The following is a 23,184-nucleotide window of genomic DNA, read 5'->3' as shown; positions in this document are numbered from 1 at the left end:
TACACGTATTTGAGTGATTAATTTTGTACTTAACACATTTATTTTTAAAGATATTTGAAGTACAATGATACAAAGGTTTTCTCTGATACATTTCATTCCATGGCTGTAATCTGTAACACCTGAGGGTGTAATTACATTAATCCTCAGGGGGTACACGCTTACTTTGCGTACCATGTGTTTGGCAAGCACAAGGAGCCCTAGATAATGTGGTATTTGCTTATACAACTTTACACATATTTCTCTAACACACAAATTACACAGCTATCTGATCATTTAACTGAGAGATAAACATTTTTTTTACTACATCAGTGACACATGTTTACGCAATTACACAGTTGGGTAACTTCACACTTGTATTTTGTCTGTACTTTCTGAACTGTTCATATTTTTTCGGAACCATTGTGATACTATGAGAGCTTTGAATGATGTCTTTGGTAAGGGAGCATGATTTTAAAGTACCTTTGAGGTAGATGACACTATTGAAATGAGCAGAGTATTTTTTTCGGTTTTGACATTATTGCAGAAAGCTACGACGTTTTTGAGATTTGACTGAGGTGTTTTGGTGTTATTTTTACGACGACGATGTGTATTATGCTGTTGAGGTATGTTTATGATCAATAAGCTGATGTTATATGAAGAGTTTGATTATGCTATGTATTTCTTAAGATGAAATATTGAAGAAGTGTCGACGAATATGTATATGTGTAATAATGTAAGGAGTAATGAATAGTGGTTAGGGACTCTGACTTGTGAAAAAGGATGTTGGAAACCAAAAATCGTACTTTAAGAGTTATGAAATGTGTGTAAATGCGTGAATGTATCACAATGCCGGCGAAAATTTTTTGGACACTGTTATATTGAAAGGTGGCTACACTGAGCCACTGCGCCAGAGATTGCGCCAAAGAGTATTATTAAGCCACCTCCACAGTGCCTGTTAAGAACTCGTGGTAGTCAGTGCTAGGAGAGAACTCGTAGTAGTCAGTGCCTGTTAAGAACTCGTGGTAGTCAGTGCTTGGAGAGAGCTCGTAGTAGTCAGTGCCTGTCGAGGTCTCGTGGTAGTCTATGCTGAGATGTTGTAGCAGAGAGTGTTTGTTGAGATATGCTATTAGGCAGTGCTTGCTGAGATGTGATATTGGAGAGTTCTGGTTTAGATATAATGTAAGGATTAGAATGATTTTCATCAATATAAATGAGGTAACTAACTCCGTTGGTTTTTATTTCAGTGTCCTAAATAATGCGTCATTACAGGTTCAGTCAACAAAGCATCTGGCGTGTGTTCTTGTATTAGAGTGTAATTCTGCTTTCATTACGCAATTATAGTATTTGTAATTTTCTTTTATCACGTCAGTAAAATTGGTATTTAAAAATTCTTATCTTGTTGAAGAAGAACCGTGCCAGATGTGCGTTGAGTCACACTTCCACATACAGAACAGTTATACTTGTGCTTTGGTTTAGTAGGTTTTATAGTTGCTGGGGACTTAATTAATTAATTGTGTTAACGAAAATTTTCATTTCATTCTTTGTTGTTCTTTGCAGTCAGATGGCGTAATAATACTAGTCAGGGCCAACCGTTTACGAAACAGCGTAATCGGACTTACAGCTACGAAAAATAAAAAATATTTTCAATCATATTTAATTAAGCCCCCATGCACGTGGCGACCGCTGCTTCGGATCGTCCCTTGGAATTCTTCTGGTTCTAAAAATAGTAGACGGTAGTATTGTTGTAGTAATTTGTAGTTTAGTAACTGTAGTCTGTATTGCATGTGTAGATTTGGTAATTGTCATTCTTCTAATGGTATTTTTCAAAATTTAATTTTTATTGTCTTGTCTATGGGTTTGACAATTTAGTGCAATTATTTCAATTGTTCGATTAATCGTGTTTGAGGGAAACTTTTCATGTAAATGGTATTGTTGGAGATAAAGAGTCATTGTGTGTAATTTTCGTACAGTGACGAATTTTTTTTTATGTTTTGTGAATGATTACGCGGTCGATGGAAAAGGCGAAAATGATGAATAGTGAGAATGACGAAATTGTTGACATGGCGAACTCGCCAACACAGGACAACAGTATGATGAATAATGGAGTGGAAAACAATTTAATAAGTCGGGAAGACAGTCTGGAACCATTTCAAAATTTTTCTCAATCAGAAAATTCACAGAATACGAGATTAACGATAGAAGATTCTGGGATAGTATCGAACACAGATAGCTTTACAGCTATGACGAAGGAAACTGGTTTTGCGGTAAATGTTAGGGGCGAAAAGAATTTTGAAACAGTTAACATGGAGCAGTTGATGAGTGCAATATTAAATTTGGGATCACAAATGGGAACAATTAAAACTGAGATAGGAACAATCAAAACAGAGATGGGAACAATGGGATCACAAATAGGAACAATTAGAACTGAGATAGGAACAATGGAAACGTGATTAGACTCACTTGGATCACAGTTAGGATCTGAATTAAAAACAGAGATAGGAACAATTAAAACAGAGATGGGAATTTTGGAAACACGGTTAGTCTCACGAATAGGGACATGTTTCAAAAATATGAAAGATGAGTTAAAGAAAGAAATCAGAGAAGAAGTACAACCGATTTTGAATTCTCAGCCGGCCGCGGTGGTCTAGCGGTTCAGGCGCTCAGTCCGGAACCGCGCGACTGCTACGGTCGCAGGTTCGAATCCTGCCTCGGGCATGGATGTGTGTGATGTCCTTAGGTTAGTTAGGTTTAAGTAGTTCTAAGTTCTAGAGGACTGATGACCACAGATGTTAAGTCCCATAGTGCTCAGAACCATTTGAACCATTTTTTGAATTCTCACAATAATAGATTAATTGCAGTAGAGATTAGACAAAGGGAACAGGATAGAGAACAGGAGGAAAGTGATCGCGTGATAGTACAGAAATTTTCAGAGTTAAATTTACAACGTGCACACGATAAGGAGGAAATATTTGAGAGAATCGAGGAATCCGTACCAAATGACAGATTAAATAACCTAACACAGCAGTGTGAACAGTTAACTACTAAATGTGTTAATACTGAAACGCGAGTCGCGACACTTATGGAAGATGTAAATAAACAGAAAGAACGAATAGGTGATTTATCGGAAAGAGTTGAGGAGATTTCAGACAAACTGACAAATCTTAGTTTAAATGGGGACAGAGATTCAGATGATACAGCACCCTTGCCATTTGCAGAAACCGAGGAATACCAGAACATAAATAAGCATGTTGAAAATCAGGGAAAATTTAATGAACGCGTTAAAAGGGAAGTTGAGGCATTACGAAAGCAATTCAAGCAAATTGAAGGCGAAATCGTAGGAAAAGATAGCAGAAGAAATTTAGAATCACAGGTAGCAGAGGGGTTTGAAGAAAATAATTTGTTTCATTTACGGGATGCAACAAGAGAGCGCCAGGCGCGTGAATTTAACAATAGTCGTCATTGTGACTGGGACAGACGCTGTAGGTCTTTGTCGCCACGAGGCGAAAACTTTGACTATAAACACTTTTTGACTGTCCGGAAATTTAAGATCTTCCGCAGTTCTAAGAATGACATACATCCATGTTCATGGCTAGATCAATTTATGTACGCACTTCCGCCAGATTTGCCACAAAGTCACAAACTGGAAATTATGTCCGGCTATTAAGGTCCTCAGGGGATTCACTACTCTAAGTGAATATGTGCCGTAGCGAGCATAGGGCCCCGAGCTGTAGTGGTGCTATTTCTCTTTTAGTTTTCTGTACCGCTGCCTACTCTTTTACTATTCTTTGCATCTGTCAAACCAACTCTTCGACTATCAATCTATCTAGTAAGTAAACGATAACCGGATTTGACTAATTTACCCAAATGTGATTTCGGAAATTACCATTTGGACTTAGTGTATCTTCAGCAGCATTCATTCGTAGTTTAAACTAAATTTTACCTGTTTATCTTCGTGACAATATTACTTTATATGTCGACTATATTCTTATTGCTAAACGTTCTTGGAGTGAGCATAACAAAATTTTGGATTCATTATTACGTATCTTTGCAAGAGTTGGCATTACAGTGAACTTAGAAAAATCTGAATTTGGTCGATCACAGGTGAAATTTCTCGGTCACATTATTTCTACAGAAGGTATTCTTCCTGATCCAGAGAAATTAGACGCTATTCGTAACTATGCTGTTCCTACCACAAAACGTGATGTTCGTAGTTTCCTTGGTGTCTGTAATTTTCTTCGATGCTTTGTTAGATTGGACGATTTGGCCACACCTCGTTTATGTGAACTATCTGGAAAGAAATCTAATTGGTGTTGGGATGAGGAAGCTCAGTCAGAATTTGAACAGCTTCGTGATGCTTTAGTTGCTGCTCCACTTCTTTCACATCCGGATTTATCTAAAGAATTTTGTTTGGCAACGGACTCATCATACAAGGGCCTAGGGGCACACTTATTTCAAGAGATAGAAGAAAACGGCGTTGTAGTACAAAAGACTATTGCATTTGGAAGTCGCGTTCTTTCTAAATCAGAAAAGAATTATTCGATTACGGAACTTGAAGCTTTGGCTGTTGTTTGGGCTTTCACAAAATTTCGGACATTTTTGTTTGGTAGACATACTAAGGTTTATACCGATCATCGAGCTCTGGAATTTCTTATGTCGACAAAATTAACTCATGGCAGATTGTCACGATGGGCGTTGTATCTACAGGAATTTGATTTTAGTATTGTTTACATACAGGGTTCTTCAAATATTGTTGCTGATGCTTTATCACGTGCACCTATGGGTTTGAAACAAAGTGCTGAAGAGGATTGCATAGAAAACAATTATTGTTTGATGTATATTCAAGGTGTTGCGTTTGAGAACTTTATTTCGTCTTCGCTCCAGGACATCGCTAAGAAGCAAAATAAGGATCCAATCTGGAAGGACATTAAGGAGAAGTGGAGGAGAAAGGAAAGCGTAACGATTAGACAGCATTATTTAGTCCGCAATGACATTCTTTTTAAACGAAAATCGGTCGACAACTCTGTTTGGTTAGTTTGTATTCCTGATGAGTGGGTTAATAAGCTGATTTGGTATACGCATTTCAGTTATGCACACTTTGGTCCCAGAAAATGCTTTCGTAAATTACGGGAAAATTGCTACTTCAGTAATATGGAAAAACGTATTCGATCTGTTCTGGCCAAATGCAAATTATGTCCAAAGGCTAAGCCGCCAACAGTTTCTCACAGAGCACCGTTGTTTCCTATCATTCCAGCGAAATTGAAGGAGATGGCTGCAGTCGATTTGTTCGGTCCAGTGGTTCGTTCTACTAATGGTTTTGCGTACATTTTCGTAGAAGTGGAGTTGACGTCAAAATATGTGTGTTTTATACCTTTACGCAAAGCAACAGCTCGTTCAGTAACTAACGCTTTCATCAAACATTTTCTTAAAGAAGTTGGTCATGTTGATAAGGTTATATCAGATAATGGATCACAGTTTCGTTCTAAAATTTGGCTTCGTACTCTACAGCGTCGTAAAATTAAACCAATTTTCATTTCACTTTTTCACCCTCAATCTAACGCTTCAGAGAGATGGATGAAGGAAATCAATAAATTGTGTCGTCTTTATTGTCATCAGAATCACAGAACTTGGGATCAGTATCTTCACATTTTTCAAAACATTCTGAATGAACTCCCTAATGATTCAACTTCTTTACAGCCTTTACTGATATTAAAAACAAAGCACCGACAAATCGCATATCTGAAATCGTTCCTTTTCCGCCTTCACGGAAACTGCGGCATTCTGAAGTTGTCAACCTGGCTCTACGAAATATTGCATCTGCGGCTGCTAGAAGAGAGAGATCGGCTAAACGTACTGGTCGTTCAAAAATCTTGTCAGTTGGTCAGAAGGTGTTAATTAAGTCCCACCGTTTGTCTCACAAAGGAAAAGGCTTGTGTCGCAAATTTTTTCTGCTTTATAACGGTCCATATAGAATTCGCAAAATTATTCATGATAACACTGTCGAAGTAGAAACTCTTAAATCTCGACGCTCTAAAGGAATACATCATATATCTAACGTAAAAATTTTTGTGGAATGACATACTTTAGAGAAACTCACAGCTACATGTAAACATGCGGAGAGTACAAGGATACCGCGCTGTGTTTTGGCGGCGGCACATACTCAAAGCAACAGTCAAGTCTGCGCGCCGCACAAGGCAGTCGTCGACCGCGAACAATTGCTTCTTACGTCACGCGCCTACAGCTGATCGAGCGCTCAGTGCGAATGCACTGACAGCCGTAAACAAATACACAGTTTAATTTCTCCGACTAAATTCAGTATAAAGCTATAGTGACTTGATGAATTATGTTATTAACATTCAGTATTTTTCAGGATACGGTTCTATAAAATATTTAAAAACTTCAGGTAAATTCTGTGTGTCTCCGACGTTAAGAGGACTTACTATCGAGAAATTTTCAGGAAGAATGTAATTTCGAAGAAGAAACTAATAAACTAAAAAGGGTAACTATTAATTGAGTTTATTTTTCAGGTAACATATTTCCACTTAGGTACGTACTTTAGACGTAATTTGCTGCTCGCGATTACGTGATTCATACTTTGTGCTAATTTCATGTTCTATGAATTTACGTGTGAAGCGACGTGTTTGCGTACGTTAACTGATTTTGACAGTGATTATTAATGAACTGGGTTGTAACTTGTGTATATTATGCATCGCTTGGGTGCACTGCTTTTTCACTGATGTCATATTTTTCTATTATGTGCCTGCTGTGCTTATTTATTTAAATTATAATTGTAACCTGATAATTTGCGCTGACTGTGATTATGTATGTAAGTTACACTTTGTGATTTGTCTGCTTGCGCCTTCATGTTTACTTATTAAGATGACATATGAACATTTATTTGCTTATGCTGATATGATGCTAATGACATGTTTACTGCTTTGCGTATGGATTGCATATTTATACATATCTGTTGTTGTCATAACTACTCTTTAATTTGGTGTATAAAATGCTGATATACTGTGTACAAACAGAGAGTTTAGGTCACACTATTGGATTAATTATAGATTGTTCGCTTGGCAGAGCCTCGTTGTAAGAATTGTGCTGCATCCACTTGTTGACATTCTGTTCACTACTGGTATATTTATTCGCTAGTGCTTGTTTTGCTTACGCTAAGTGCCTTATATTTTTAAGATAAGAAAATGAACTGCTATAATTCGACGAACGACATTAGTACAAGAAACTTCATAGAAGTCACATGAGCTGGAGGTTTTATGGAAGCTGTATAACTTTATGCTAATAGGAAGGAAGCTAACGACATGACATACCATTACTAGGTATAGACCATTAACAGTTATTACACTGCATTCTTCGTGAGCAATTGAAATAGGAAGTGAGACTTGACACAAAAATACTCCACATGTTTGCTTCTGCCATAATTCTTGAAGTGGTGTACACACTGTGAAATATTGTGATCATTCACATTCCGTAATCGTACTTAATTACTGAGAGTTATTCGAACTAAGTCTGTTAGAGATCATGTATGCATTTCTTTGTTTATAATTCATAATGAGCAGAAGATTTGGGTCAGATGGATTACACAGAGGTTGTGTGTTGACAACGTGTCTTCGGATTGTATGGGATGATGAGGTTTGCATTAGGATTTTATCTGTACTTGTTCGAGGAGACTGACTAGAGGAAAGAGTTGTTATGGAAGTGAAATGATATTGGTAATAAGGTTTATATGTATCGACGCATTGAAGAGGTATTATTGAGATTGTGTGAAGTTGATGATTATTGGAGTTTTGGTGGATAAGAGGTAAAGTAAGTGAGGAGCATATATTGGCAATAAGGTTTATATGTATCGACGCATTGAAGAGGTATTATTGAGATTGTGTGAAGTTGATGATTATTGGAGTTTTGGTGGATAAGAGGTAAAGTAAGTGAGGAGCATATTTTTTTTGTTGGTCTTATGGAACAAGGAGGATGAAGATAGCAGACTAGAACACTAAAGTAGAAGGAAGATAGTCTATACACACACTTTGTTAAATCACTAAGCGGTATATACTTTTTTTGAGGAGAGGAAGTATTTGCATATCTTGGCTCACTGACAGTTGTTCAACAACAGTACATTTGATCTGGCTTGGCAAACATTGGTCTTGACATGATGACTATGACGTTGACTTAACTATTATTGACTGTTATACATTGCTGCCACTACTACTTGATACACATGATGAACATCAGATTTTGGCAGAATTACATTTACACAGTTAACACTATTCAGTTACACAGTAGTGCTTAATGTGGATGAAAGATGAGTGAGTGTGTTTTGTGTGTTTTCCTTTCCTAATCCTACCCACCTATCTCCTAAATATTATTTTATTTGTTTGTTGTGGCTTGCACTGACACCCATAAATATTATAGGTTTACTGATATTTGAGTATTTGTAATAGTTAATATGAAAATTATCTGACATCATTTGTGTGTTTGTTATGATTTGTATGTTTAGTGGAAAAGCATTTGTATGTGCATTCAAACTATTGTTCATCCCTGAACTGTCTGATTAGTGAGGGTAAATATTATGAACTGTTACTTGTACTTTTTCTACATGATTTGTGCCACTAGGACATGATTAATTTCTGCTGATGAACTGTGTGATCAGTGATAGTGAATATTATGGACTGTTACTTGTACTTTTTCTACATGATTGGTGCCACTAGGACATGTTTAATTTCTGCTGATGAACAGTGTGATCAGGGATAGTGAATATTATGGACTGTTACTTGTACTTTTTCTACATGATTGGTGTCGCAAGGACATGTTTAATTTGTGCTTATATACTCTGATGAACAGTGTGATCAGTGATAGTGAATATCATGGGCTGCTCTCTGGACCTGCTCATCATTGCTAGGTGCAACTGATGGACTACTTGTATGGAAATGATGTCACTTGCCGGTGTCTGCACCTACTCAACATTGCTGGGTGCCACAGAAGGAACTGTTTCTACTGAAATAATGTCACTTGTTGCTGTCTGCACCTACTCAGCATTGCTGGGTGCCACTAATGGAACTGCTTCTACTGAAATGAAGTCACTTGTTGGTGTGTGCACCTACTCAACATTACTGGGTGCACAGATGAAGCTACTTCTATAGAAATGATGTCACTTGCCGGTGTCTGCACCTGCTCAACATTGCTGGGTGCAACTGATGGACTGCTTCTACAGAAATGATGTCACTTGTTGGTGTCTGCACCTGCACAACATCGCTGGGTGCAACTGATGGACTGCTTCTACTGAAATGATGTCACTTGTTGGTGTCTGCACCTGCTAAACATTGCTGGGTGCAACTGATGGACTGCTTCTACTGAAATGATGTCACTTGTTGGTGTCTGCACCTGCTCAGCATTGCTGGGTGCAACTGATGGACTGCTTCTACAGAAATGATGTCACTTGTTGGTGTCTGCACCTGCACAACATCGCTGGGTGCAACTGATGGACTGCTTCTACTGAAATGATGTCACTTGTTGGTGTCTGCACCTGCTCAACATTGCTGGGTGCAACTGATGGACTGCTTCTACTGAAATGATGTCACTTGTTGGTGTCTGCACCTGCTCAGCATTGCTGGGTGCAACTGATGGACTGCTTCTATTGAAATGATGTCACTTGTTGGTGTCTGCACCTGCTCTCAACATTGCTGGGTGCAACTGATGGACTGTTTCTACTGAAATGATGTCACTTGTTGGTGTCTGCACCTGCTCAACATTGCTGGGTGCAACTGATGGACTGCTTCTACTGAAATGATGTCACTTGTTGGTGTCTGCACCTGCTCAACATTGCTGGGTGCAACTGATGGACTGCTTCTACTGAAATGATGTCACTTGTTGGTGTCTGCACCTGCTCAACATTGCTGGGTGCAACTGATGGACTGTTTCTACTGAAATGATGTTACTTCTTGCTGTCTGCACCTACTCAACATTGCTGGGTGCCACTGTTAGAACTGTTTCCACTGAAATGATGTTACTTCTTGCTGTCTGCACCTACTCAACATTGTTGGGTGCCACTAATGGAACTACTTCTACTGAAATGAAGTCACTTGTTGCTGTCTGCACCTGCTCAACATTGCTGGGTGCAACTGATGGACTGCTTCTACTGAAATGATGTCACTTGTCGGTGTCTGCACCTGCTCAACATTGCTGGGTGCAACTGATGGACTGCTTCTACTGAAATGATGTCACTTGTTGGTGTCTGCACCTGCTCAACATTGCTCGGTGCAACTGATGGACTGCTTCTGCTGAAACGATGTCACTTGTTGGTGTTTGCACCTGTTGACCGTTTCTGAGCTGGAATTATCAACTATATGTCTTTTTTTTTTTTTTGAATAATTAAAAGTATTTTATGTGAACATTTGTATTAACAGATTTTTTGTGTATTGTGTAAACTATTATGTAAAGCCACATGTATGAAAAGAATTTGTATTGCCTACTGTATTTTATATATTAGGTTATTGAAAGGTCAGTGCAAAGCCAAAATTTTAACTAATTATGTGATATTTAGGTATTAATATTATCTTTTATTTTTGTCTGTGTTTTTCTGGACGAATTTGGTGGTATTTTCACCACCAATGCTGGCAAAAATACCATCAAATTCTGGCCTGTGGAGAAGGGGCATATGAAAAGTGGCTACACTGAGCCACTGCGCCAGAGATTGCGCCAAAGAGTATTATTAAGCCGCCTCCACAGTGCCTGTTAAGAACTCGTGGTAGTCAGTGCTAGGAGAGAACTCGTAGTAGTCAGTGCCTGTTAAGAACTCATGGTAGTCAGTGGTAGGAGAGAACTCGTAGTAGTCAGTGCCTGTCGAGGTCTCGTGGTAGTCTGTGCTGAGATGTTGTAGTAGAGAGTGTTTGTTGAGATGTGCTATTAGGCAGTGCTTGCTGAGATGTGATATTGGAGAGTTCTGGTTGAGATATAATGTAAGGATTAGATTCATTTTCATCAATATAAATGAGGTAACTAACTCCGTTGGTTTTTATTTCAGTGTCCTAAATAATGCGTCATTACAGGTTCAGTCAACAAAGCATCTGGCGTGTGTTCTTGTATTAGAGTGTAATTCTGCTTTCATTACGCAATTATAGTATTTGTAATTTTCTTTTATCACGTCAGTAAAATTGGTATTTAAAAATTCTTGTCTTGTTGAAGAAGAACCATGCCAGATGTGCGTTGAGTCACACTTCCACATACAGAACAGTTATACTTGTGCTTTGGTTTAGTAGGTTTTATAGTTGCTGGGGACTTAATTAATTAATTGTGTTAACGAAAATTTTCATTTCATTCTTTGTTTTTGTTCTTTGCAGTCAGATAGCGTAATAATACTAGTCAGGGCCAACCGTTTACAAAACAGCGTAATCGGACTTACAGCTATGAAAAATAAAAAATATTTTCAATCATATTTAATTAAGCCCCCATGCAATATCCATAAGATTTTGTTTCTACACATTTGCAACGCAAATTCTCGACCCGTGCAATTTTGTATATGAGACTGCCACTGTAGTGCAAACTATTGTTGTAAATATTTCGGTAAGAAAGTTAAGTGAACTTCACGTAATGCGTCGTGGGCACGACGCATTACGTGGGCAGCTGCGCAACAGTCGCCTGGAAAAAAGCCATTAGTGTGTGCCTTTCAGAGGCACAGGTGGAGAAAAAAGGAGGCTATTCCATTGTAGAAAGCATCGCAAATACGACACGCTCATTATTTGGAAACATATCGTACTTCGTGCTACTTACTGAAACGCTTATGAATTGATTGGAAATATTCTTACATCTGCAAACCTGATTATGACAAGGGTCTTTGTATGAGAGTTGCGAGCTACTGACTTATGAAATGCCACATAGCTATTAAATGATGTTCTTATGCTTTGGTTTGTGTAGTTGCTTATTTCATTTGATATCTGGTTTCCAGCTGTCTTGCTAATGTGAACACTTTCTGTCAACAGATCTATTAAATAATTATTTTTTGATCCACATTCTTCGAAAAAGGAGCTCTTGGAATGGAAGGAACAATAAGAAGGGACTAATAACAGTAACTGCATATATAATTTTCCTTTCAAGTACTTGGTAATTTTTTGTAGAATTAGTTTTTGTGGTGCACCACTTTAATTACATAGACATTAAGATGTGAATATACATTTCCCTTATCTGAATTGTTGTCTTTAGTGTACTATTTTTTCTGCTTGAGCTTTGTCATGTTTAGATATTAGTTATTGCATTTTCTGCTGCTATTTGCAGGCATAGTGCTACTAAATTTCACTTTACATTACTCTGTTAAGCCAGTTTTACTACTGATTTATTTTTCTTGCTGCTGCACATCGGCTCATATTAGTTGTAATTTTGCATTTTATCTGTTAATTTAGATTTACTGTTGCTTGCTTTGCAATTTGCATTTTTTGTCATTGCTGTTTGTGTTAATTGTTTTGCGCTGCTGCATTACCTCGTCCCTTAGTTTAGCATCTGAGCTCAGTAGATTTAAGTTAGCTTAAAATGGGGTAGGTTATATAAGAGAACGAGTTGTGATGAATGGAAAGAAATGCATTGAGAAGCTATAAGAAAATGGTTGGCCAAAAAATTATTTAAAAGAGGATATGAACAAAAAAGTAGGGTTTAGGGACAAAAGGTTTAGGTAGGATTTTGTTGGAAAAAAATGATAAGATAATGGAAAATAAATAATGAGGTAAGAAATATGTGAACATATAAATATATAAAGCATACTTGGATAGGATTTTTTTGGTGGAAACAAATGTTGAAATAAGACGTAAGACCTATGGAATGAAGTTTTGGGTTGGACTGCAGTACCAAATGTTCCCTGGAAACGAACCCTGTCTTTCCTTTCGTATTATTCCGCTACGTGTTTATGTATCCTTGTGTATTTGTCTTTTTCCTGTCTTTATGTGTTTAGCTAATAAGATTTATGTTGTAGAATTTTTCAAATACTATGTTATTTGCTTTGTAAAGATGTTTAGACATTATTTATTCTGTTCTGTTTGAATGCTCATGTCTGAAATTAATGTTTCGAAAACTATTCTCATTATTTTATTTATTCATTTATGTCATAATTCCTGTAACACTGATGTATATGTTATTTTGATTCTTTTGTAAAGCCTGTACTGCAAATGTTATCTGTATTGTTATGTTCTTTAATGATGTATTTTGTACCTTTGTAATTGTATTCTTCTGTTATAAAATTGTAACTGACACCAGTTCATCATATTATTAACTTGTAAGTTCCATTTCACTGCACACGTTTCTGTTGGTCATAGTATATGGACAATATGTGAGAAGTAGGGACTGTTAGTGTTTGCACTTGTGTTAATCTTTCAGCAAGGGACTGGATAACAGCATTGTTGGTTCTAAGGACAATTCCAAAAACTTTGTGAGTGCACAAGTGGCGGTTATGGACTTGCTATACTATCCACAAGACTCCTCAATGGTGATTGTGCACCCGCACAGTCACAACAGATGGCTGCTGGCCATCTCTACAAGAACTACAGTGGGTCTGCATCTTTGATGACCCAACAATACCATAATATCTACAAGGACTACAGTGGGTCTACACCTTTGCTGACTCACCAGTACCATTATTTCTACAAGGACTGCAGTGGGTCTGCACCTCTGATGGCCCACCAATACTGTAATTTCTACCAGGACTACAGTAGGTCTACTCTGTGATGACCTACCTACCTACCAATATTCTTCAAAACTTCGAATGACTCTGCTGTGGGTTTTCTCTGTTGTTGCCCATTACCTGTCTGCATGTCAAGAGTCAGCACTGTCTTTCCGTTGGAAGGACAACACTACATCTTCAAGACTGCATGGAAATCCACTACTTCGGTGTGCATTTTCTTTTACTGCTCAGACTTTGTGAAAAACACTGCAATTTTACTGTGATGAATGATCAGTACTGTCTTTATGGACTGTGAGAAAATTTTAGCATTTGACCAACATTGTATCAATAAGTGTGTGCATTTGATATCTTTGTCATTGTAATTATAAAAAATTTTATCGAATCATTATTGGCCACTGCCCAAAACAATTAGTAAAATTTTTTGTGGGGATCATGGGGGCTATGTAAGTAGGCTGTTTATGTTTTCTTATTAGCAACGTTACGTAGCGCTCTGTATGAAAATCACTGGCTGTGCTGTGTGCAGTCTGTGGCTAGTTTGCATTGTTGTCTGCCATTGTAGTGTTGGGCAGCTGGATGTGAACAGCGCGTAGCGTTACACAGTTGGAGGTGAGCCGCCAGCAGTGGTGGATGTGGGGGGAGAGATGGAGGAGTTTTGAAATTTGTAAGACTGGATGTTATGAACTGCTATGTATATTATGACTTTTCAACACCATTAAGGTAAATACATTGTTTGTTCTCTATCAAAATCTTTCATTTGCTAACTATGCCTATCAGTAGTTAGTGCCTTCAGTAGTTTGAATCTTTTATTTAGCTGGCAGTAGTGGCGCTCGCTGTATTGCAGTAGTTCGAGTAACGAAGGTTTTTGGTGAGGTAAGTGATTTGTGAAAGGTATAGGTTAATGTTAGTCAGGGCCATTCTTTTGTAGGGATTTTTGAAAGTCAGATTGCGTTGCGCTAAAAATATTGTGTGTCAGTTTAAGCACAATCATGTATAATTTTTCTAAGGGGACGTTTCAATACTTAAATTTGTGGTGCAGAATACCGGCATATCGGTTCATGTTTACGGCCTGGAGAAGAAAAGCAAGTCAGATGAGCGAGACAAGCATAACGTCGTCGGCCCACTCCATTTCTCAAAATTTGCCGGTCAGTGTGAGCTGCATGTAAACATGCTGCTCTTCTCTGAAGGTGACAATTATCACTATGCCAGGATCAAGGACATGTCCCGACTCCTATTCTTTCAACGGAATAGCCGTAAGTCTAAAAAGGATATTTGCTTCAGCTGTCTGAATTACTTCTCCTCAGACAAGTTATTACATCTACATCTACATCAGTACTCCGAAAGCCACCTGGCGGTGTGTGGCGGAGGGCACTTAACGTGCCACGGTCATTACATCCCTTTTCTGTTCCAGTCGCGTATGGTTTGCGGGAAGAACGACTGATAAGGATCGCATACTCTACAGCAAAATCTCTAGCAGAGGATGGACATGCGTGATTCAGACAGTCTCCGTACGCGCTCTAATCTCTCTAATTTTACATTCGTGATCTCCTCGGGAGGTATAAGGAGGGGGGGGAGCAATATATTCGATACCTCATCCAGCAACGCACCCTCTCGAAACCTGGACAGCAAGCTACACCGCGATGCAGAGCGCCTCTCTTGCAGAGTCTGCCACTTTAGTTTGCTAAACATCTCCGTAACGCTATCACGGTTACCAAATAACCCTGTGACGAAACGCGCCGCTCTTCTTTGGATCTTCTCTATCTTCTCTGGTACGGATCCCACACTGATGAGCAATGCTCAAGTATAGGTCGAACGAGTGTTTTGTAAGCCACCTCCTTTGTTGATGGACTACATTTTCTAAGGACTCTCCCAATGAATCTCAACCTGGTACCCGCCTTACCAACAATTAATTTTATATGATCATTCAACTTCAAATCGTTCTGCACGCATACTCCCAGATATTTTACAGAAGTAAATGCTACCAGTGTTTGTTCCGCTATCATATAATCATACAATAAAGGATTCTTATTTCTATGTATTCGCAATACATTTGTCTATGTTAAGGGTTAGTTGCCACTCCCTGCACCAAATGCCTATCCGCTGCAAATCTTCCTGCATTTCGCTACAATTTTCTAATGCTGCAACTTCTCTGTATACTACAGCGTCATCCGCGAAAAGCCGCATGGAACTTCCGAAACTATCTACTAGGTCATTAATATATATTGTGAAAAGCATTGGTCCCATAACACTCCCCTGTGGCACGCCAGAGGTTACTTTAATGTCTGTAAACGTCTCTCCATTGATAACAACATTTTGTGTTCTGTTTCCTAAAAATTCTTCAATCCAGCCACACAGTCGGTCTGATATTCCGTAGGCTCTTACTTTGTTTATCAGGCGACAGTGCGGAACTGTATCGAACGCCTTCCGGAAGTCAAGGAAAATAGCATCTACCTGGGAGCCTGTATCTAATATTTTCTGGGTATCATGAACAAATAACGCGAGTTGGGTCTCACACGATCGCTGTTTCCGAAATCCATGTTGATTCCTACAGAGTAGATTCTGGATTTCCAAAAACGACATGATACGCGAGCAAAAAACATGTTCTAAAATTCTACAACAGATCGACGTCAGAGATATAGGTCTATAGTTTTGCGCATCTGCTCGACGACCCTTCTTGAAGACTGGGACTACCTGTGCTCTTTTCCAATCATTTGGAACTTTCCGTTCCTCTAGAGACTTGCGGTACACGGCTGTTAGAAGGGGGGCAAGTTCTGTCGCGTAGTCTGTGTAGATCGAATTGGTATCCCGTCAGGTCCAGTGGACTTTCCTCTGTTCAGTGATTCCAGTTGCTTTTCTATTCCTTGGACACTTATTTCGACGTCAGCCATTTTTTCGTTTGTGCGAGGATTTACATAAGGAACTGCAGGGCGGCCTTCCTCTGTGAAACAGCTTTGGAAAAAGGTGTTTAGTATTTCAGCTTTACGCGTGTCATCCTCTGTTTCAATGCCATCATCATCCCGGAGTGTCTGGATATGCTGTTTCGAGCCACTTACGGATTTAACGTAAGACCAGAACTTCCTAGGATTTTCTGTCAAGTCGGTACATAGAATTTTACTTTCGAATTCACTGAACGCTTCACGCATAGCCCTCCTTAAGCTAACTTTGACATCGTTTAGCTTCTGTTTGTCTGAGAGGTTTTGGCTGCGTTTACACTTGGAGTGAAGCGCTCTTTGCTTTCGCAGTAGTTTCCTAACTTTTTTGTTGTACCACGGTGGGTTTTTCCCGTCCCTCACAGTTTTACTCGGCACGTACCTGTGTAAAACGCATTTTACGATTGCCTTGAACTTTTTCCATAAACATTCAACATTGTCAGTGTCGGAACAGAAATTTTCGTTTTGATCTGTTAGGTAGTCTGAAATCTGCCTTCTATTACTCTAAGTAAACAGATAAACCTTCCTCCCTTTTTTTATATTCCTATTAACTTCCATATTCAGGGATGCTGCAACGGCGTTGTGATCACTGATTCCCTGTTCTGCATTTACGGAGTTGAAAAGTTCGGGCCTGTTTGTTATCAGTAGGTCTAACATGTTATCTCCACGAGTCGGTTCTCTGTTTAATTGGTCGAGGCAATTTTCGGATAGTGCACTCAGTATAATGTCACTCGACACTCTGCCCTACCACCCGTCCTAAACATTTGAGTGTCCCAGTCTATATCTGGTAAATTGAAATCTCCACCTAAGACTATAACATGCTGAGAAAATTTATGTGAAATGTATTCCAAATTTTCTCTCAGTTGTTCTGCCACTAAAGCTGCTGAGTCGGGAAGTCGGTAAAAGGAGCCAACTATTAACCTAGCTCGGTTGTTGAGTGTAACCTCCACCCATAATAATTCACAGGAACTATCCACTTCTACTTCACTACAGGATAAACTATTACTAACACCAACAAACACGCCACCACCGGTTGCATGAAATCTATCCTTTCTAAACACCGTCTGCGCCTTTGTAAAAATTTCAACAGAATTTATCTCTGGCTTCAGCCAGCTTTCTGTACCGATAACGATTTCAGCTTCGGTGCTTTCTATCAACGCTTGAAGTTCCGGTACTTTACCAATGCAGCTTCGACAGTTTACAATTAGAATACCGATTGCTGCTTGGCCCTCGCATGTCCTGACTTTGCCCCGCACCCTTTCTGTACTTGCCCAAGGCCATCTAACCTAAAAAACCGCCCAGTCCACGCCACACAACCCCTGCTACCCGTGTAGCCGCTTGCTGCGTGTAGTGGACTCCTGACCTATCCAGCGGAACCCGAAACCCCACCACTCTATGGAGCAAGTCGAGGAATCTGGAGCCCACACGGTCGCAGAACCGTCTCAACCTCTGATTCAGACCCCCCACTCGGCTCTGTACCAAAGGTCCGCAGTCAGTCATGTCGACGATGCTGCAGATGGTGAGCTCTACTTTCATCCCGCTAGCGAGACTGGCAGTCTTCACCAAATCAGATAGCCGCCGGAAGCCAGAGAGGATTTCCTCCTATCCATAGCGACACACATCACTGGTGCCGACATGTGCGACCACCTGCAGATGGGTGCACCCTGTACTCTTCTTGGCATCCGGAAGGACCATTTCCACATCTGGAATGACTCCCTCCGGTATGCACAAGGAGTGCACATTGGTTATATTCCCCTCTCTTGCTCCCATATCCCTAAGGGGCCCCATTACGCGCCTGACGTTGGAGCTCCCAACTACCTGTAAGCCCACCGTCTGCGACCGCCCATATCTTGCAGACTGAGGGGCAACCTCTGGAACAGGACCAGCAGCCATGTCCGGCCGAAGATCAGTATCAGCCTGAGACAGAGCCTGAAACCGGTTCGTCAGACAAACTGGAGAGGCCTTCCGTTCAGCCCTCCAGAATGTCTTTCGCCCCGTGCCACACCTCGAGACGACCTCCCACTCTACCACTGGTGAGGGGTCAGCCTGAATGTGGGCAGTATCCCGGGCAACCACAGTCGTAGTCCGATCGAAGAATGCGTGGGACGAGCTGGCCGTCCCCGACAAACCCCCATCCGGACCCCCACAGTGATGGCCATTGGCAACAGCCTCAAGCTGTGTGACCGAAGCCAACACTGCCTGAAGCTGGGAGCGATGGGATGCCAACTCAGCCTGCATCCGAACACAGCAGTTGCAGTCCCTATCCATGCTAAAAACTGTTGTGCAAAGTATGTCTGAACTAATCTACAGAGAGCGCAAACAAATCGACAAAATTTAAACGGTTATTAAAATACAAGATTGCCTAGTAAATGCAGTAATGCTGCTACTTGCGCACTGCTGACACACTGCTCGGCGGCGGAGGGAGACTACGCGATTTTACACTATTCAGGTACTAAAACGCGATGCTATAACTCTCAAATACTACAATACGCCAGAAATTTATGAATTAAACAACGCAAATACCAAAAACACGCAAAGAAATTAAGAATTAAACTACGTAACAAATAAGTGAGCTAAGAGTATACGACTTGCTGCTGCAGCTGCTTATCCAACGGCGGCAGGGAGCACACTGGCTGTGACCAACCGACACTGGCCGTTCAAAACAAAAACAGAAGACAGGCGATTACGCGAATTTACACTATTCAGGTACTAAAACGCGATGCTACAACTCTCAAATACTACAATACGCCCGAATTTTATGAATTAAACAACGCAAGTACCAAAAACACGCAAAGAAATTAAGAATTAAACTACGTAACAAATAAGTGAACTAAGAGTATACGACTGCTGCTGCAGCTGCTTATCCAACGGCAATGGCGCATCTAGTAGACTGTGCTTCCAAGGACCCGGTACATGTTATTATGCCTACTGAGGAAAACGAATTCATGAAGTTCTTGAATACTCACCACCAGGTGTGATACCTACTTGTAGTGTACGCCGACTTTGAATGCCTCCTCCCCCTCCCCCCCCCTCCCCCCCGTGACCCACTGTGAAGGTAACCCTACAGTCTCACGAACCACTTTCACATAGAAACACATGTCATATGTGGCAGCGTACCAAATCGTATCGTCATGTGACATGTGATTCCAGTCTTAACTGCTACAAATCTTTTGTCAGGGACCGCCCTGCGATTTGGTTGCTCACTGAGCTCGAAATATTTTCACAGGAAGTTGATAAACTTTGCAGCGGCAATGTACCCATGACGAAATTGAAGGAGAGTGAAGATTTGTATAATAATGCGATTGATGCTCATATTTGTGGGCTGCCGTTAGACAGAAAGGCGGAAACTCCTAGTAGAGACCACTGTCATCTTACAGGGAAGTTCCATGGATGTGTGTGATGTCCTTAGTTTAGTTAGGTTTAAGTAGTTCTAAGTTCTCGTTTCTGAAAGTATATGTATGGAGTGTAGCCATGTATGGAAGTGAAACATGGACGATAAATAGTTTGGACAAGAAGAGAATAGAAGCTTTTGAAATGTGGTGCTACAGAAGAATGCTGAAGATTGGATGGGTAGATCACATAACGAATGAGGAGGTACTGAATAGGATTGGGGAGAAGAGGAGTTTGTGGCACAACTTGGCGAGAAGAAGGGATCGGTTCGTAGGACATGTTCTGAGGCATCAAGGGATCACAAATTTAGTATTGGAGGGCAGCGTGGAGGGTAAAAATCGTAGAGGGAGACCAAGAGATGAATACACTAAGCAGATTCAGAAGGATGTAGGTTGCAGTAGGTACTGGGATATGAAGAAGCTTGCACAGAATACAGTAGCGTGGAGAGCTGCATCAAACCAGTCTCAGGACTGAACACCACAACAACAACAATAAGTTCTAGGGGACTGATGACCTCAGATGTTAAGTCCCATAGTGCTCAGAGCCATTTGAACCATTTTTTAACCATAAATGTCTGTCGGGAATTCAATATTTCGACTTTAGGAGAGTACGCAAGGCTTTACATGGACACAGATGTGCGCTTGCTTGCAGACGTTTTCGAGAAATTCCGGAGTCTATGTATGACCAAATATTCTCTAGATCCTGCCTTTTGTTACACGGCACCTGGGTTGTCTTGGGGAGCAATGTTCAAGAAAACGAAGTGCAGCATTGAATTATTGACCAATCCTGAAATGCTCCTTTTCTTTGAGCGAGGGATGCATGGGGGACTTTGCCAATGTGTTTATAGGCACATAAAGGCAAATAACCTGTGGACGGATGACACGTTAAACGCATCAAATGATTCGAATTATATAATATGCCTTGACGTGAATAATTTATACGGGCATGCCATGCAGCAATCACTGCCGATTGGCGACTTTCGATGGGTGCCCGACGACGAATGCAAGAGGTTAGAACGAAAATCCATGGGGGGTATGGATGCTGATGCTGTCATAGGGTATGCGGCAGATGCAGAACTCACATACCCTATTAGTTTGCATGATGCACACAAGAAATTGCCGTTGTGTCCAGAGCAACTCGTTCCGTGAGGAGGCTCCACACCAAAACTAATGGGGGATAGGTGGATATACATAATTCATTATCGTAACTTCCAGCATTCCTCAGCTTGTGTATGAAGCTGGTTAGAATCACCTGGGCTATCTCCTTCAAGCAGTCCCCCTAGTTGTAGGAGTATATTGATTTGAATACGAGATAGTGTCCGCAACATGTGACCTTGAGAAAGATTTTTCTAAATTAATTAATAATTCAGTTTTCAGTAAAACAATGGAGAATTTGAGTGAACGAAATGAAATTTTGATTAGAACCGAATGGGATGGTGTTACTGAATAAGAAAATGCATTGTCAGACGAAATTTTAAGCAGGTCACCATATTCAATAAGACCTTTGTTGCTGTGGAGATGGGGAAGACTGCAGTAGAGTTTACGAAACCTATTTATGGGGTATGTTCACACTAGACCTATCCAAACTCCACATGTACCACTTTCAATATGAGTTTGCAAAAACTCATTTCGTAAATCCTAAATTACTTTATATGGATAAAGATAGCTTCATCTATTGTTTGAAGAACTGCAATCCATATGAAGTAATTAGGTACTACAGTAATGAATTCGTCATTCATACACGACCGATAATCCTTATGGTATTTTCCACAGAACAAAAAGGTTATCGGTCTTATGAAGTACGAATCGAATGGATTGCTGATTGTGGAGTTTGTAGGTTCACACTCAAAAATGTATGTGTATCGCACACTCGAAGGTGCCACCCATAGGCGGGATAAACATGTTCCGCATAGCATCGAGAACCCTCTCTATTGAAGACTATTTGCAGTGTCTGTGCAGTGGTGTTCGCGGTGGTGCATCACAACCATCACATATGGTATGGCAGACCAGTTTTCGATCGTGAGGAGACGAGGTGTACACTGTACTGCAGTCTAAAATTGGTCTGTCACCACATGACGATGAAAGGGTGATTTGTGATGACGAGATTGAAACTTGCCTGTACTTATACTACTCACTTGCAGCGAGAAGGGGGGCGAGGGACTCTAACTGAGTGATAGTGTGTGTGTGTGTGTGTGTGTGTGTGTGTGTGTGTGTGGGTGTGTGACAGAGAGAGAGAGAGAGAGAGAGAGAGAGAGAGAGAGAGAGAGAGGGTGTGTGTGTGTCTGCAGTATGATCCCTTTATAATAGTGTAATCAATTTTGTGTGTGTATGTGTATGTCATGTAAATCTTTTTGTGTAACATGTACACGTGTATCATAGAGAGAGAGAGAATGCGTGGAAAAGAAAGGGTAAAACGGAAAAAGAACAAAATTTATGTTTAACGTATATACCACGTAGGTGAAAGAAAGGAAAATGCCCAAAAAAACATTAAAAAAGCGAAAATAGAAAAAAATTTAATATTCATTTACTTCTTCATATGCAATGTATGTGTAGCATCATGTGCATGTTGTAAATAGAATAGCTTTTACGTTTTTCATCTGCCACTAGCCATCCAAGACACAATAGTTTTAAGTTTATATAGCTCATAGTCGATCAGAATTGTTATTGTAAGAAAACCTTTGCTATTGTGGACTGTTGAAATTAGATTCAAAGTGAGCGCAGTACATCAGAATTATTGTAAAAACTATGCTTTTGGGGTTGTGGAATTTAAATGTAGTAGTTCTTGTACTAAAGAAAGTATCGCCACATTAGCTTTTAGCGTAGATTTACAAAAAAAATCCTACCACTGTTAGAGTTGTAGCGAGTAAGTTAAAAGCATTTCTGCATTGGAATAGCAGAATCAATTTGTACTTCAAGAATACTATATTGTACCTGCAGATTTACATTGTACCTCAATAACTATATTGTATTTGGTCGCCAATGGGCGCGAAACCTTTTATACACGTCATAAACTAGAATGTATACATTATGATTCCACTGCAGATGTAAATTGTCATATGGGTAGAATTCTGAATTGAGGTAGACTCTGACGTTAGTTAACTTGCAGTTGTGGAACATAGTGGAACCATTTGCTATATTACCTCTTCTATCAGTCTGAAACGCAGGTATGAGGAATCTAGGTGTCTCTACCTGCGAAGAGGTTTTAACAGCCCATGTTTGT

Source organism: Schistocerca americana, chromosome 5 (genome assembly GCF_021461395.2).
Source record: "Schistocerca americana isolate TAMUIC-IGC-003095 chromosome 5, iqSchAmer2.1, whole genome shotgun sequence".
NCBI classification, from domain to species: domain Eukaryota; kingdom Metazoa; phylum Arthropoda; class Insecta; order Orthoptera; family Acrididae; genus Schistocerca; species Schistocerca americana.
Note: the sequence above shows the minus strand (reverse complement) of the source record.